This window comes from Dendropsophus ebraccatus, chromosome 7, assembly GCF_027789765.1.
Source record: "Dendropsophus ebraccatus isolate aDenEbr1 chromosome 7, aDenEbr1.pat, whole genome shotgun sequence".
Taxonomy (NCBI): Eukaryota; Metazoa; Chordata; class Amphibia; order Anura; family Hylidae; genus Dendropsophus; species Dendropsophus ebraccatus.
This window is the reverse complement of record NC_091460.1, coordinates 115,661,628-115,677,112: the sequence shown is the minus strand read 5'-3', so window position 1 is coordinate 115,677,112 and position 15,485 is coordinate 115,661,628. Positions and strand designations below refer to the sequence as shown.

General features: G+C 36.7%; 21 non-coding genes across 21 annotated transcripts; all 21 read right to left on the bottom strand.

Moving 5' to 3' along the window:
• Window positions 1-294: 294 nt before the first annotated feature.
• TRNAK-UUU (transfer RNA lysine (anticodon UUU)) lies at window positions 295-367 on the bottom strand. The gene has a single exon. It is a non-coding gene; the product is annotated as a tRNA-Lys (tRNA).
• Window positions 368-1,129: 762 nt separating this feature from the next.
• Window positions 1,130-1,202, bottom strand: TRNAK-UUU (transfer RNA lysine (anticodon UUU)). The gene has a single exon. It is a non-coding gene; the product is annotated as a tRNA-Lys (tRNA).
• A 1,524-nt stretch (window positions 1,203-2,726) lies between these two features.
• TRNAK-UUU (transfer RNA lysine (anticodon UUU)) lies at window positions 2,727-2,799 on the bottom strand. Its single transcript has one exon. It is a non-coding gene; the product is annotated as a tRNA-Lys (tRNA).
• A 149-nt stretch (window positions 2,800-2,948) lies between these two features.
• Window positions 2,949-3,022, bottom strand: TRNAK-UUU (transfer RNA lysine (anticodon UUU)). The gene has a single exon. It is a non-coding gene; the product is annotated as a tRNA-Lys (tRNA).
• A 386-nt stretch (window positions 3,023-3,408) lies between these two features.
• Window positions 3,409-3,481, bottom strand: TRNAK-UUU (transfer RNA lysine (anticodon UUU)). Its single transcript has one exon. It is a non-coding gene; the product is annotated as a tRNA-Lys (tRNA).
• Window positions 3,482-3,629: 148 nt separating this feature from the next.
• On the bottom strand, window positions 3,630-3,702 carry TRNAK-UUU (transfer RNA lysine (anticodon UUU)). The gene has a single exon. It is a non-coding gene; the product is annotated as a tRNA-Lys (tRNA).
• A 1,231-nt stretch (window positions 3,703-4,933) lies between these two features.
• TRNAK-UUU (transfer RNA lysine (anticodon UUU)) lies at window positions 4,934-5,006 on the bottom strand. The gene has a single exon. It is a non-coding gene; the product is annotated as a tRNA-Lys (tRNA).
• A 759-nt stretch (window positions 5,007-5,765) lies between these two features.
• TRNAK-UUU (transfer RNA lysine (anticodon UUU)) lies at window positions 5,766-5,838 on the bottom strand. The gene has a single exon. It is a non-coding gene; the product is annotated as a tRNA-Lys (tRNA).
• A 1,066-nt stretch (window positions 5,839-6,904) lies between these two features.
• On the bottom strand, window positions 6,905-6,977 carry TRNAR-UCU (transfer RNA arginine (anticodon UCU)). The gene has a single exon. It is a non-coding gene; the product is annotated as a tRNA-Arg (tRNA).
• A 538-nt stretch (window positions 6,978-7,515) lies between these two features.
• TRNAK-UUU (transfer RNA lysine (anticodon UUU)) lies at window positions 7,516-7,588 on the bottom strand. The gene has a single exon. It is a non-coding gene; the product is annotated as a tRNA-Lys (tRNA).
• A 147-nt stretch (window positions 7,589-7,735) lies between these two features.
• TRNAK-UUU (transfer RNA lysine (anticodon UUU)) lies at window positions 7,736-7,809 on the bottom strand. The gene has a single exon. It is a non-coding gene; the product is annotated as a tRNA-Lys (tRNA).
• A 758-nt stretch (window positions 7,810-8,567) lies between these two features.
• Window positions 8,568-8,641, bottom strand: TRNAK-UUU (transfer RNA lysine (anticodon UUU)). The gene has a single exon. It is a non-coding gene; the product is annotated as a tRNA-Lys (tRNA).
• Window positions 8,642-9,180: 539 nt separating this feature from the next.
• On the bottom strand, window positions 9,181-9,253 carry TRNAK-UUU (transfer RNA lysine (anticodon UUU)). The gene has a single exon. It is a non-coding gene; the product is annotated as a tRNA-Lys (tRNA).
• Window positions 9,254-10,016: 763 nt separating this feature from the next.
• On the bottom strand, window positions 10,017-10,089 carry TRNAK-UUU (transfer RNA lysine (anticodon UUU)). Its single transcript has one exon. It is a non-coding gene; the product is annotated as a tRNA-Lys (tRNA).
• Window positions 10,090-10,235: 146 nt separating this feature from the next.
• Window positions 10,236-10,308, bottom strand: TRNAK-UUU (transfer RNA lysine (anticodon UUU)). Its single transcript has one exon. It is a non-coding gene; the product is annotated as a tRNA-Lys (tRNA).
• Window positions 10,309-11,070: 762 nt separating this feature from the next.
• Window positions 11,071-11,145, bottom strand: TRNAK-UUU (transfer RNA lysine (anticodon UUU)). The gene has a single exon. It is a non-coding gene; the product is annotated as a tRNA-Lys (tRNA).
• Window positions 11,146-11,902: 757 nt separating this feature from the next.
• TRNAK-UUU (transfer RNA lysine (anticodon UUU)) lies at window positions 11,903-11,976 on the bottom strand. Its single transcript has one exon. It is a non-coding gene; the product is annotated as a tRNA-Lys (tRNA).
• Window positions 11,977-12,516: 540 nt separating this feature from the next.
• Window positions 12,517-12,590, bottom strand: TRNAK-UUU (transfer RNA lysine (anticodon UUU)). Its single transcript has one exon. It is a non-coding gene; the product is annotated as a tRNA-Lys (tRNA).
• A 761-nt stretch (window positions 12,591-13,351) lies between these two features.
• TRNAK-UUU (transfer RNA lysine (anticodon UUU)) lies at window positions 13,352-13,424 on the bottom strand. Its single transcript has one exon. It is a non-coding gene; the product is annotated as a tRNA-Lys (tRNA).
• Window positions 13,425-14,171: 747 nt separating this feature from the next.
• On the bottom strand, window positions 14,172-14,244 carry TRNAK-UUU (transfer RNA lysine (anticodon UUU)). The gene has a single exon. It is a non-coding gene; the product is annotated as a tRNA-Lys (tRNA).
• Window positions 14,245-14,392: 148 nt separating this feature from the next.
• TRNAK-UUU (transfer RNA lysine (anticodon UUU)) lies at window positions 14,393-14,465 on the bottom strand. Its single transcript has one exon. It is a non-coding gene; the product is annotated as a tRNA-Lys (tRNA).
• Window positions 14,466-15,485: the final 1,020 nt, after the last annotated feature.

Below are 15,485 nucleotides of genomic sequence, written 5' to 3'. Positions count from 1 at the left end.
GTTGGTAGAATATGGACATAAAGATTGAAATTAAAACCTCAGTCAGTAAACGAGAATTTCCTAAAGAACATCACGCCTGAACAGGGACTTGAACCCTAGACCCTCAGATTAAAAGTCTGATGCTCTACCGACTGAACTATCCAGGATATGAAAATTCACTTTTAATCACAAAAGAAAAAACGATAGCTTTTTAAAGAAAGCACTATTTATAGACAGATGCACTAAACTGAAAAGCACATCTGAACAGGAACTTCAACCCTTGACCACTAAACAAGACATTGCGGATGAAAAGCGCGCCCGAACAGGGACTTGAACCCTGGACCCTCAGATTAAAAGTCTGATGCTCTACCGACTGAGCTATCCAGGCTCTGAAAACTTTAATTTGTGGGGGGCAAAAAAAATGTGTAACTTTTCGAAAAAACAGCACTATAGATGATTCTAAACTTTTTAAACAAACACAATAGTTTTGCAAAGAAGCCAACAAAGATGAATTCAAACATTTCATTGAGGTTTTAGCAAATATTTACTGTTAAATCTGAATAGGGATTTACATTCTGGATCCTTAGAATAAAGGTCTGATGGTCTCACGACGGAACTTTTCAGGTTCTAGGAAAGCTGGCTATGAGTAAATAGGAGAATTGTCCACTAGTGATGCATATGTACAAAGTCAATTTTCGAAATGTTGGTAGAATATGGACATAAAGATTGAAATTAAAACCTCAGTCAGTAAATGAGAATTTCCTAAAGAACTATTTAGGTTCTAGGAAAGCTGGCTATGAGTAAATAAGAGAATTGTCCACTAGTGATGCATATGTACAAAGTCAGTTTTCGAAACGTTGGTAGAATATGGACATAAAGATTGAAATTAAAACCTCAGTCAGTAAACGAGAATTTCCTAAAGAACATCACGCCTGAACAGGGACTTGAACCCTGGACCCTCAGATTAAAAGTCTGGTGCTCTACCGACTGAACTATCCAGGATCTGAAAATTCACTTTTAATCACAAAAGAAAAAACGATAGCTTTTTAAAGAAAGCACTATTTATAGACAGATGCACTAAACTGAAAAGCACATCTGAACAGGAACTTCAACCCTTGACCACTAAACAAGACATTGCGGATGAAAAGCACGCCAGAACAGGGACTTGAACCCTGGACCCTCAGATTAAAAGTCTGATGCTCTACCGACTGAGCTATCCAGGCTCTGAAAACTTTAATTTGTAGGGGGCAAAAAAATGTGTAACTTTTCGAAAGACAGCACTATAGATGATTCTAAACTTTTAAACAAACACAATAGTTTTGCAAAGAAGCCAACAAAGATGAATTCAAACATTTCATTGAGGTTTTAGCAAATATTTACTGTTAAATCTGAATAGGGATTTAAATTCTGGATCCTCAGAATAAAGGTCTGATGGTCTCCCGACGGAACTTTTCAGGTTCTAGGAAAGCTGGCTATGAGTAAATAAGAGAATTGTCCACTAGTGATGCATATGTACAAAGTCAATTTTCGAAATGTTGGTAGAATATGGACATAAAGATTGAAATTAAAACCTCAGTCAGTAAATGAGAATTTCCTAAAGAACTATTTAGGTTCTAGGAAAGCTGGCTATGAGTAAATAAGAGAATTGTCCACTAGTGATGCATATGTACAAAGTCAGTTTTCGAAACGTTGGTAGAATATGGACATAAAGATTGAAATTAAAACCTCAGTCAGTAAATGAGAATTTCCTAAAGAACTATTTAGGTTCTAGGAAAGCTGGCTATGAGTAATTAAGAGAATTGTCCACTAGTGATGCATATGTACAAAGTCAGTTTTCGAAAACGTTGGTAGAATATGGACATAAAGATTGAAATTAAAACCTCAGTCAGTAAACGAGAATTTCCTAAAGAACATCACGCCTGAACAGGGACTTGAACCCTGGACCCTCAGATTAAAATCTGATGCTCTACCGACTGAGCTATCCAGGCTCTGAAAATCCTCTTTTAATCACAAAAGAAAAAACGATAGCTTTTTAAAGAAAGCAATATTTATAGACAGATGCACTAAACTGAAAAGCACATCTGAACAGGAACTTCAACCCTTGACCACTAAACAAGACATTGCGGATGAAAAGCACGCCCGAACTGGGACTTGAACCCTGGACCCTCAGATTAAAAGTCTGATGCTCTACCGACTGAGCTATCCAAGCTCTGAAAACTTTAATTTGTAGGGGGCAAAAAAAATGTGTAACTTTTCGAAAGACAGCACTATAGATGATTCTAAACTTTTAAACAAACACAATAGTTTTGCAAAGAAGCCAACAAAGATGAATTCAAACATTTCATTGAGGTTTTAGCAAATGTTAACTGTTAAATCTGAATAGGGATTTAAATTCTGGATCCTCAGAATAAAGGTCTGATGGTCTCCCGACTGAACTTTTCAGGTTCTAGGAAAGCTGGCTATGAGTCAATAGGAGCATTGTCCACTAGTGATGCATATGTACAAAGTCAATTTTCGAAATGTTGGTAGAATATGGACATAAAGATTGAAATTAAAACCTCAGTCAGTAAATGAGAATTTCCTAAAGAACTATTTAGGTTCTAGGAAAGCTGGCTATGAGTAAATAAGAGAATAGTCCACTAGTGATGCATATGACAAAGTCAGTTTTCGAAACGTTGGTAGAATACGGACATAAGGATTGAAATTAAAACCTCAGTCAGTAAACGAGAATTTCCTAAAGAACATCACGCCTGAACAGGGACTTGAACCCTGGACCCTCAGATTAAAAGTCTGATGCTCTACCGACTGAGCTATCCAGGCTCTGAAAGTTCACTTTTAATCACAAAAGAAAAAACGATAGCTTTTTAAAGAAAGCAATATTAATAGACAGATGCACTAAACTGAAAAGCACATCCTGAACAGGAACTTCAACCCTTGACCACTAAACAAGACATTGCGGATGAAAAGCACGCCCCAAACAGGGACTTGAACCCTGGACCCTCAGATTAAAAGTCTGATGCTCTACCGACTGAGCTATCCAGGCTCTGAAAACTATAGTTTGAAGGGGGCAAAAAAAATGTGTAACTTTTCGAAAGACAGCACTATAGATGATTCTAAACTTTTAAACAAACACAATAGTTTTGCAAAGAAGCCAACAAAGATGAACTCAAACATTTCATTGAGGTTTTAGCAAATGTTAACTGTTAAATCTGAATAGGGAATTAAATTCTGGATCCTCAGAATAAAGGTCTGATGGTCTCCCGACGGAACTTTTCAGGTTCTAGGAAAGCAGGCTATGAGTAAATAGGAGAATTGTCCACTAGTGATGCATATGTACAAAGTCAGTTTTCGAAAACGTTGGTAGAATATGGACATAAAGATTGAAATTAAAACCTCAGTCAGTAAACGAGAATTTCCTAAAGAACATCACGCCTGAACAGGGACTTGAACCCTGGACCCTCAGATTAAAAATCTGATGCTCTACCGACTGAGCTATCCAGGCTCTGAAAGTTCTCTTTTAATCACAAAAGAAAAAACGATAGCTTTTTAAAGAAAGCAATATTAATAGACAGATGCACTAAACTGAAAAGCACATCTGAACAGGAACTTCAACCCTTGACCACTAAACAAGACATTGCGGATGAAAAGCACGCCCAAACAGGGACTTGAACCCTGGACCCTCAGATTAAAAGTCTGATGCTCTACCGACTGAGCTATCCAGGCTCTGAAAACTTTAATTTGTAGGGGGCAAAAAAATGTGTAACTTTTCGAAAGACAGCACTATAGATGATTCTAAACTTTTAAACAAACACAATAGTTTTGCAAAGAAGCCAACAAAGATGAATTCAAACATTTCATTGAGGTTTTAGCAAATGTTTACTGTTAAATCTGAATAGGGATTTAAATTCTGGATCCTCAGAATAAAGGTTCTGATGGTCTCCCGACGGAACTTTTCAGGTTCTAGGAAAGCTGGCTATGAGTAAATAGGAGAATTGTCCACTAGTGATGCATATGTACAAAGTCAATTTTCGAAATGTTGGTAGAATATGGACATAAAGATTGAAATTAAAACCTCAGTCAGTAAATGAGAATTTCCTAAAGAACTATTTAGGTTCTAGGAAAGCTGGCTATGAGTAAATAATAGAATTGTCCACTAGTGATGCATATGTACAAAGTCAGTTTTCGAAACGTTGGTAGAATATGGACATAAAGATTGAAATTAAAACCTCAGTCAGTAAATGAGAATTTCCTAAAGAACTATTTAGGTTCTAGGAAAGCTGGCTATGAGTAAATAAGAGAATTGTCCACTAGTGATGCATATGTACAAAGTCAGTTTTCGAAACGTTGGTAGAATATGGACATAAAGATTGAAATTAAAACCTCAGTCAGTAAACGAGAATTTCCTAAAGAACATCACGCCTGAACAGGGACTTGAACCCTGGACCCTCAGATTAAAAGTCTGATGCTCTACCGACTGAGCCATCCAAGATCTGAAAATTCACTTTTTAATTCACAAAAGAAAAAACGATAGCTTTTTAAAAGCTTTTTTAAAGAACTATTTAGGTTCTAGGAAAGCTGGCTATGAGTAAATAAGAGATTAGTCCACTAGTGATGGATATGTACAAAGTCAGTTTTCGAAACGTTGGTTAGAATATGGACATAAAGATTGAAATTAAAACCTCAGTCAGTAAATGAGAATTTCCTAAAGAACTATTTAGGTTTTAGGAAAGCTGGCTATGAGTAAATAAGAGAATTGTCCACTAGTGATGCATAAAAGTCTGATGCTCTACCGACTGAGCTATCCAGGATCTGAAGTACACTTTTAATCACAAAGAAAAAACTATAGCTTTTTAAAGAAAGCAATATTATCAGACAGATGCACTAAACTGAAAAGCACATCTGAACAGGAACTTCAACCCTTGACCACTAAACAAGACATTGCGGATGAAAAGCGCGCCCGAACAGGGACTTGAACCCTGGACCCTCAGATTAAAAGTCTGATGCTCTACCGACTGAGCTATCCAGGCTCTGAAAACTTTAATTTGTAGGGGGCAAAAAAAATGTGTAACTTTTCGAAAGACAGCACTATAGATGATTCTAAACTTTTAAACAAACACAATAGTTTTGCAAAGAAGCCAACAAAGATGAATTCAAACATTTCATTGAGGTTTTAGCAAATATTTACTGTTAAATCTGAATAGGGATTTACATTCTGGATCCTCAGAATAAAGGTCTGATGGTCTCCCGACGGAACTTTTCAGGTTCTAGGAAAGCTGGCTATGAGTAAATAGGAGAATTGTCCACTAGTGATTCATATGTACAAAGTCAATTTTCGAAATGTTGGTAGAATATGGACATAAAGATTGAAATTAAAACCTCAGTCAGTAAATGAGAATTTCCTAAAGAACTATTTAGGTTCTAGGAAAGCTGGCTATGAGTAAATAAGAGAATAGTCCACTAGTGATGCATATGTACAAAGTCAGTTTTCGAAACGTTGGTAGAATACGGACATAAGGATTGAAATTAAAACCTCAGTCAGTAAATGAGAATTTCCTAAAGAACATCACGCCTCTAACAGGGACTTGAACCCTGGACCCTCAGATTAAAAGTCTGATGCTCTACCGACTGAGCTATCCAGGCTCTGAAAGTTCACTTTTAGTCACAAAGAAAAACGATAGCTTTTTAAAGAAAGCAATATTAATAGACAGATGCACTAAACTGAAAAGCACATCTGAACAGGAACTTCAACCCTTGACCACTAAACAAGACATTGCGGATGAAAAGGGCGCCCGAACAGGGACTTGAACCCTGGACCCTCAGATTAAAAGTCTGATGCTCTACCGACTGAGCTATCCAGGCTCTGAAAACTATAATTTGTAGGGGGCAAAAAAAATGTGTAACTTTTCGAAAGACAGCACTATAGATGATTCTAAACTTTTAAACAAACACAATAGTTTTGCAAAGAAGCCAACAAAGATGAATTCAAACATTTCATTGAGGTTTTAGCAAATATTTACTGTTAAATCTGAATAGGGATTTAAATTCTGGATCCTCAGAATAAAGGTCTGATGGTCTCCCGACGGAACTTTTCAGGTTCTAGGAAAGCTGGCTATGAGTCAATAGGAGAATTGTCCACTTAGATGCATATGTACAAAGTCAATTTTCGAAATGTTGGTAGAATATGGACATAAAGATTGAAATTAAAACCTTAGTCAGTAAATGAGAATTTCCTAAAGAACTATTTAGGTTCTAGGAAAGCTGGCTATGAGTAAATAAGAGAATAGTCCACTAGTGATGGATATGTACAAAGTCAGTTTTCGAAACGTTGGTAGAATATGGACATAAAGATTGAAATTAAAACCTCAGTCAGTAAATGAGAATTTCCTAAAGAACTATTTAGGTTCTAGGAAAGCTGGCTATGAGTAAATAAGAGAATAGTCCACTAGTGATGGATATGTACAAAGTCAGTTTTCGAAACGTTGGTAGAATATGGACATAAAGATTGAAATTAAAACCTCAGTCAGTAAATGAGAATTTCCTAAAGAACTATTTAGGTTCTAGGAAAGCTGGCTATGAGTAAATAAGAGAATTGTCCACTAGTGATGCATATGTACAAAGTCAGTTTTCGAAACGTTGGTAGAATATGGACATAAGGATTGAAATTAAAACCTCAGTCAGTAAACGAGAATTTCCTAAAGAACATCACGCCTGACAGGGACTTGAACCCTGGACCCTCAGATTAAAAGTCTGATGCTCTACCGACTGAGCTATCCAGGCTCTGAAAATTCACTTTTAATCACAAAAGAAAAAACAATAGCTTTTTAAAGAAAGCAATATTTATAGACAGATGCACTAAACTGAAAAGCATATCTGAACAGGAACTTCAACCCTTGACCACTAAACAAGACATTGCGGATGAAAAGCACGCCCGAACAGGGACTTGAACCCTGGACCGTCAGATTAGAAGTCTGATGCTCTACCGACTGAGCTATCCAGGCTCTGAAAACTTTAATTTGTAGGGGGCAAAAAAAATGTGTAACTTTTCGAAAGACAGCACTATAGATGATTCTAAACTTTTAAACAAACACAATAGTTTTGCAAAGAAGCCAACAAAGATGAATTCAAACATTTCATTGAGGTTTTAGCAAATATTTACTGTTAAATCTGAATAGGGATTTAAATTCTGGATCCTCAGAATAAAGGTCTGATGGTCTCCCGACGGAACTTTTCAGGTTCTAGGAAAGCTGGCTATGAGTCAATAGGAGAATTGTCCACTTAGATGCATATGTACAAAGTCAATTTTCGAAATGTTGGTAGAATATGGACATAAAGATTGAAATTAAAACCTCAGTCAGTAAATGAGAATTTCCTAAAGAACTATTTAGGTTCTAGGAAAGCTGGCTATGAGTAAATAAGAGAATAGTCCACTAGTGATGCATATGTACAAAGTAAGTTTTCGAAACGTTGGTAGAATACGGACATAAAGATTGAAATTAAAACCTCAGTCAGTAAACGAGAATTTCCTAAAGAACATCACGCCTGAACAGGGACTTGAACCCTGGACCCTCAGATTAAAAATCTGATGCTCTACCGACTGAGCTATCCAGGCTCTGAAAGTTCACTTTTAATCACAAAAGAAAAACGATAGCTTTTTAAAGAAAGCAATATTAATAGACAGATGCACTAAACTGAAAAGCACATCTGAACAGGAACTTCAACCCTTGACCACTAAACAAGACATTGCGGATGAAAAGCGCGCCCGAAACAGGGACTTGAACCCTGGACCCTCAGATTAAAAGTCTGATGCTCTACCGACTGAGCTATCCTGGCTCTGAAAACTTTAATTTGTAGGGGGCAAAAAAATGTGTAACTTTTCGAAAGACAGCACTATAGATGATTCTAAACTTTTAAACAAACACAATAGTTTTGCAAAGAAGCCAACAAAGATGAATTCAAACATTTCATTGAGGTTTTAGCAAATGTTTACTGTTAAATCTGAATAGGGATTTAAATTCTGGATCCTCAGAATAAAGGTCTGATGGTCTCCCGACGGAACTTTTCAGGTTCTAGGAAAGCTGGCTATGAGTAAATAGGAGAATTGTCCACTAGTGATGCATATGTACAAAGTCAATTTTCGAAATGTTGGTAGAATATGGACATAAAGATTGAAATTAAAACCTCAGTCAGTAAATGAGAATTTCCTAAAGAACTATTTAGGTTCTAGGAAAGCTGGCTATGAGTAAATAAGAGAATTGTCCACTAGTGATGCATATGTACAAAGTCAGTTTTCGAAACGTTGGTAGAATATGGACATAAAGATTGAAATTAAAACCTCAGTCAGTAAACGAGAATTTCCTAAAGAACATCACGCCTGAACAGGGACTTGAACCCTGGACCCTCAGATTAAAAGTCTGATGCTCTACCGACTGAGCTATCCAGGATCTGAAAATTCACTTTTAATCACAAAAGAAAAACGATAGCTTTTTAAAGAAAGCAATATTTATAGACAGATGCACTAAACTGAAAAGCACATCTGAACAGGAACTTCAACCCTTGACCACTAAACAAGACATTGCGGATGAAAAGCGCGCCCGAACAGGGACTTGAACCCTGGACCCTCAGATTAAAAGTCTGATGCTCTACCGAACTGAGCTATACAGGCTCTGAAAACTATAATTTGTAGGGGGCAAAAAAAATGTGTAACTTTTCGAAAGACAGCACTATAGATGATTCTAAACTTTTAAACAAACACAATAGTTTTGCAAAGAAGCCAACAAAGATGAATTCAAACATTTTCATTGAGGTTTTAGCAAATATTACTGTTAAATCTGAATAGGGATTTAAATTCTGGATCCTCAGAATAAAGGTCTGATGGTCTCCCGACGGAACTTTTCAGGTTCTAGGAAAGCTGGCTATGAGTCAATAGGAGAATTGTCCACTAGTGATGCATATGTACAAAGTCAATTTTCGAAATGTTGGTAGAATATGGACATAAAGATTGAAATTAAAACCTCAGTCAGTAAATGAGAATTTCCTAAAGAACTATTTAGGTTTCTTGAAAGCTGGCTATGAGTAAATAAGAGAATTGTCCACTAGTGATGCATATGTACAAAGTCAGTTTTCGAAACGTTGGTAGAATATGGACATAAAGATTGAAATTAAAACCTCAGTCAGTAAACGAGAATTTCCTAAAGAACATCACGCCTGAACAGGGACTTGAACCCTGGACCCTCAGATTAAAAGTCTGATGCTCTACCGACTGAGCTATCCAGGCTCTGAAAACTCACTTTTAATCACAAAAGGAAAAACGATAGCTTTTTAAAGAAAGCAATATTTATAGACAGATGCACTAAACTGAAAAGCACTATCTGAACAGGAACTTCAACCCTTGACCACTAAACAAGACATTGCGGATGAAAGCGCGCTCGAACAGGGACTTGAACCCTGGACCCTCAGATTAAAAGTCTGATGCTCTACCGACTGAGCTATCTAGGCTCTGAAAACTTTAATTTGTAGGGGGCAAAAAAAATGTGTAACTTTTCGAAAGACAGCACTATAGATGATTCTAAACTTTTAAACAAACACAAATAGTTTTGCAAAGAAGCCAACAAAGATGAATTCAAACTTTTCATTGAGGTTTTAGCAAATATTTACTGTTAAATCTGAATAGGGATTTACATTCTGGATCCTCAGAATAAAGGTCTGATGGTCTCCCGACTGAACTTTTCAGGTTCTAGGAAAGCTGGCTATGAGTCAATAGGAGAATTGTCCACTAGTGATGCATATGTACAAGTCAATTTTCGAAATGTTGGTAGAATATGGACATAAAGATTGAAATTAAAACCTCAGTCAGTAAATGAGAATTTCCTAAAGAACTATTTAGGTTGTAGGAAAGCTGGCTATGAGTAAATAAGAGAATTAGTCCACTAGTGATGCATATGTACAAAGTCAGTTTTCGAAACGTTGGTAGAATACTGGACATAAGGATTGAAATTAAAACCTCAGTCAGTAAACTGAGAATTTCCTAAAGAACATCACGCCTGAATAGGGACTTGAACCCTGGACCCTCAGATTAAAAGTCTGATGCTCTACCGACTGAGCTATCCAGGCTCTGAAAACGTCACTTTTAATCACAAAAGAAAAACGATAGCTTTTTAAAGAAAGCAATATTATAGACAGATGCACTAAACTGAAAAGCACATCTGAACAGGAACTTCAACCCTTACCACTAAACAAGACATTGCGGATGAAAAGCGCGCCCGAACAGGGACTTGAACCCTGGACCCTCAGATTAAAAGTCTGATGCTCTACCGACTGAGCTATCCAGGCTCTGAAAACTATTAATTTGTAGGGGGCAAAAAAAATGTGTAACTTTTCGAAAGACAGCACTATAGATGATTCTAAACTTTTAAACAAACACAAATAGTTTGCAAAGAAGCCAACAAAGATGAATTCAAACATTTCATTGAGGTTTTAGCAAATATTTACTGTTAAATCTGAATAGGGATTACATTCTGGATCCTCAGAATAAAGGTCTGATGGTCTCCCGAACTGAACTTTTCAGGTTCTAGGAAAGCTGGCTATGAGTAAATAGGAGAATTGTCCACTAGTGATGCATATGTACAAAGTCAATTTTCGAAATGTGGTAGAATATGGACATAAAGATTGAAATTAAAACCTCAGTCAGTAAATGAGAATTTCCTAAAGAACTATTTAGGTGTAGGAAAGCTGGCTATGAGTAAATAAGAGAATTAGTCCACTAGTGATGCATATGTACAAAGTCAGTTTTCGAAACGTTGGTAGAATACTGGACATAAAGGATTGAAATTAAAACCTCAGTCAGTAAACGAGAATTTCCTAAAGAACATCACGCCTGAACAGGGACTGAACCCTGGACCCTCAGATTAAAAGTCTGATGCTCTACCGACTGAGCTATCCAGGCTCTGAAACTTCACTTTAATCACAAAAGGAAAAACGATAGCTTTTTAAAGAAAGCAATATTTAATAGACAGATGCACTAAACTGAAAAGCACATCTGAACAGGAACTTTCAACCCTTGACCACTAAACAAGACATTGCGGATGAAAAGCGCGCCCGAACAGGGACTTGAACCCTGGACCCCTCAGATTAAAAGTCTGATGCTCTTACCGACTGAGCTATCCAGGCTCTGAAAACTTATAATTTGTAGGGGGCAAAAAAAATGTGTAACTTTTCGAAAGACAGCACTATAGATGATTCTAAACTTTTAAACAAACACAATAGTTTTGCAAAGAAGCCAACAAAGATGAATTCAAACTTTTCATTGAGGTTTTAGCAAATGTTTACTGTTAAATCTGAATAGGGATTTAAATTCTGGATCCTCAGAATAAAGGTCTGATGGTCTCCCAACGAACTTTTCAGGTTCTAGGAAAGCTGGCTATGAGTAAATAGGAGAATTGTCCACTAGTGATGCATAGGTACAAAGTCAATTTCGAATGTTGGTAGAATATGGACATAAAGATTGAAATTAAAACCTCAGTCAGTAAATGAGAATTTCCTAAAGAACTATTTAGGTTTCTTGAAAGCTGGCTATGAGTAAATAAGAGAAATGTCCACTAGTGATGCATATGTACAAAGTCAGTTTTCGAAACGTTGGTAGAATATGGACATAAAGATTGAAATTAAAACCTCCAGTCAGTAAATGAGAATTTCCTAACAGAACATCACGCCTGAACAGGGACTTGAACCCTGGACCCTCAGATTAAAAGTCTGATGCTCTACCGACTGAGCTACTCCATGCTCTGAAAACTCGCATTTAATCACAAAAGGAAAAAACGATAGCTTTTAAGAAAGCAATATTTAGACAGATGCACTAAACTGAAAAGCACATCTGAACAGGAACTTCAACCCTTACCACTAAACAAGACATTGCGGATGAAAAGCGCGCCCGAACAGGGACTTGAACCCTGGACCCTCAGATTAAAAGTCTGATGCTCTACCGACTGAGCTATCCTAGGCTCTGAAAACTTTGAATTTGTAGGGGGGCAAAAAAAATGTGTAACTTTTCGAAAGACAGCACTATAGATGATTCTAAACTTTTAAACAAACACAATAGTTTTGCAAAGAAGCCAACAAAGATGAATTCAAACTTTCATTGAGGTTTTAGCAAATGTTTACTGTTAAATCTGAATAGGGATTTAAATTCTGGATCCTCAGAATAAAGGTCTGATGGTCTCCCAACGGAACTTTTCAGGTTCTAGGAAAGCTGGCTATGAGTAAATAGGAGAATTGTCCACTAGTGATGCATATGTACAAAGTCAATTTTCGAAATGTTGGTAGAATATGGACATAAAGATTGAAATTAAAACCTCAGTCAGTAAATGAGAATTTCCTAAAGAACTATTTAGGTTGTAGGAAAGCTGGCTATGAGTAAATAAGAGAATTGTCCACTAGTGATGGCATATGTACAAAGTCAGTTTCGAAACGTTGGTAGAATATGGACATAAAGATTGAAATTAAAACCTCAGTCAGTAAATGAGAATTTCCTAAAGAACATCACGCCTGAACAGGGACTTGAACCCTGGACCCTCAGATTAAAAGTCCTGATGCTCTACCGACTGAGCTATCCAGGCTCTGAAACTCGCATTTAATCACAAAAGGAAAAAACGATAGCTTTTTAAAGAAAGCAATATTTATAGACAGATGCACTAAACTGAAAAGCACATCTGAACAGGAACTTCAACCCTTAACACTAAACAAGACATTGCGGATGAAAAGCGCGCTCGAACAGGGACTTGAACCCTGGACCCTCAGATTAAAAGTCTGATGCTCTACCGACTGAGCTATCTAGGCTCTGAAAACTTTGATTTGTAGGGGGCAAAAAAAAATGTGTAACTTTTCGAAAGACAGCACTATAGATGATTCTAAACTTTTAAACAAACACAATAGTTTTGCAAAGAAGCCAACAAAGATGAATTCAAACTTTTCATTGAGGTTTTTAGCAAATGTTTACTGTTAAATCTGAATAGGGATTTAAATTCTGGATCCTCAGAATAAAGGTCTGATGGTCTCCCAACGGAACTTTTCAGGTTCTAGGAAAGCTGGCTATGAGTAAATAGGAGAATTGTCCACTAGTGATGCATATGTACAAAGTCAATTTTCGAAATGTTGGTAGAATATGGACATAAAGATTGAAATTAAAACCTCAGTCAGTAAATGAGAATTTCCTAAAGAACTATTTAGGTTGTAGGAAAGCTGGCTATGAGTAAATAAGAGAATTGTCCACTAGTGATGCCTATGTACAAAGTCAGTTTTCGAAACGTTGGTAGAATATGGACATAAAGATTGAAATTAAAACCTCAGTCAGTAAATGAGAATTTCCTAAAGAACATCACACCTGAACAGGGACTTGAACCCTGGACCCTCAGATTAAAAGTCTGATGCTCTACCGACTGAGCTATCCAGGCTCTGAAAACTTGCATTTAATCACAAAAGGAAAAAACGATAGCTTTTTAAAGAAAGCAATATTATAGACAGATGCACTAAACTGAAAAGCACATCTGAACAGGAACTTCAACCCTTGACCACTAAACAAGAAATTGCGGATGAAAAGCGGGCCCGAACAGGGACCCTCAGATTAAAAGTCTGATGCTCTTCCGACTGAGCTATCCAGGCTCTGAAAACTTTAATTTGTAGGGGGCAAAAAAAATGTGTAACTTTTCGAAAGACAGCACTATAGATGATTCTAAACTTTTAAACAAACACAATAGTTTTGCAAAGAAGCCAACAAAGATGAATTCAAACTTTTCATTGAGGTTTTAGCAAATGTTTACTGTTAAATCTGAATAGGGATTTAAATTCTGGATCCTCAGAATAAAGGTCTGATGGTCTCCCAACGGAACTTTTCAGGTTCTAGGAAAGCTGGCTATGAGAAAATAGGAGAATTGTCCACTAGTGATGCATATGTACAAAGTCAATTTTCGAAATGTTGGTAGAATATGGACATAAAGATTGAAATTAAAACCTTAGTCAGTAAATGAGAATTTCCTAAAGAACTATTTAGGTTGTAGGAAAGCTGGCTATGAGTAAATAAGAGAATTGTCCACTAGTGATGCATATGTACAAAGTCAGTTTTCGAAACGTTGGTAGAATATGGACATAAAGATTGAAATTAAAACCTCAGTCAGTAAATGAGAATTTCCTAAAGAACATCACGCCTGAACAGGGACTTGAACCCTGGACCCTCAGATTAAAAGTCTGATGCTCTACCGACTGAGCTATCCAGGCTCTGAAAACTCGCATTTAATCACAAAAGGAAAAACGATAGCTTTTTAAAGAAAGCAATATTTATAGACAGATGCACTAAACTGAAAAGCACATCTGAACAGGAACTTCAACCCTTAAGCACTAAACAAGACTTTGCGGATGAAAAGCGCGCCCGAACAGGGACTTGAACCCTGGACCCTCAGATTAAAAGTCTGATGCTCTACCGACTGAGCTATCTAGGCTCTGAAAACTTTGATTTGTAGGGGGCAAAAAAAATGTGTAACTTTTCGAAAGACAGCTCTATAGATGATTCTAAACTTTTAAACAAACACAATAGTTTTGCAAAGAAGCCAACAAAGATGAATTCAAACTTTTCATTGAGGTTTTAGCAAATGTTTACTGTTAAATCTGAATAGGAATTTAAATTCTGGATCCTCAGAATAAAGGTCTGATGGTCTCCCAACGGAACTTTTCAGGTTCTAGGAAAGCTGGCTATGAGTAAATAGGAGAATTGTCCACTAGTGATGCATATGTACAAAGTCAATTTTCGAAATGTTGGTAGAATATGGACATAAAGATTGAAATTAAAACCTCAGTCAGTAAATGAGAATTTCCTAAAGAACTATTTAGGTTGTAGGAAAGCTGGCTATGAGTAAATAAGAGAATTGTCCACTAGTGATGCCTATGTACAAAGTCAGTTTTCGAAACGTTGGTAGAATATGGACATAAAGATTGAAATTAAAACCTCAGTCAGTAAATGAGAATTTCCTAAAGAACATCACACCTGAACAGGGACTTGAACCCTGGACCCTTAGATTAAAAGTCTGATGCTCTACCGACTGAGCTATCCAGGCTCTGAAAACTTGCATTAATCACAAAAGGAAAAACGATAGCTTTTTAAAGAAAGCAATATTTATAGACAGATGCACTAAACTGAAAAGCACATCTGAACAGGAACTTCAACCCTTGACCACTAAACAAGAAATTGCGGATGAAGAAGCGGGCCCGAACAGGGACCCTCAGATTAAAAGTCTGATGCTCTTCCGACTGAGCTATCCAGGCTCTGAAAACTTTAATTTGTAGGGGGCAAAAAAATGTGTAAGTTTTCGAAAGACAGCACTATAGATGATTCTAAACTTTTAAACAAACACAATAGTTTTGCAAAGAAGCCAACAAAGATGAATTCAAACTTTCATTGAGGTTTTAGCAAATGTTTACTGTTAAATCTGAATAGGGATTTAATTCTGGATCCTCAGAATAAA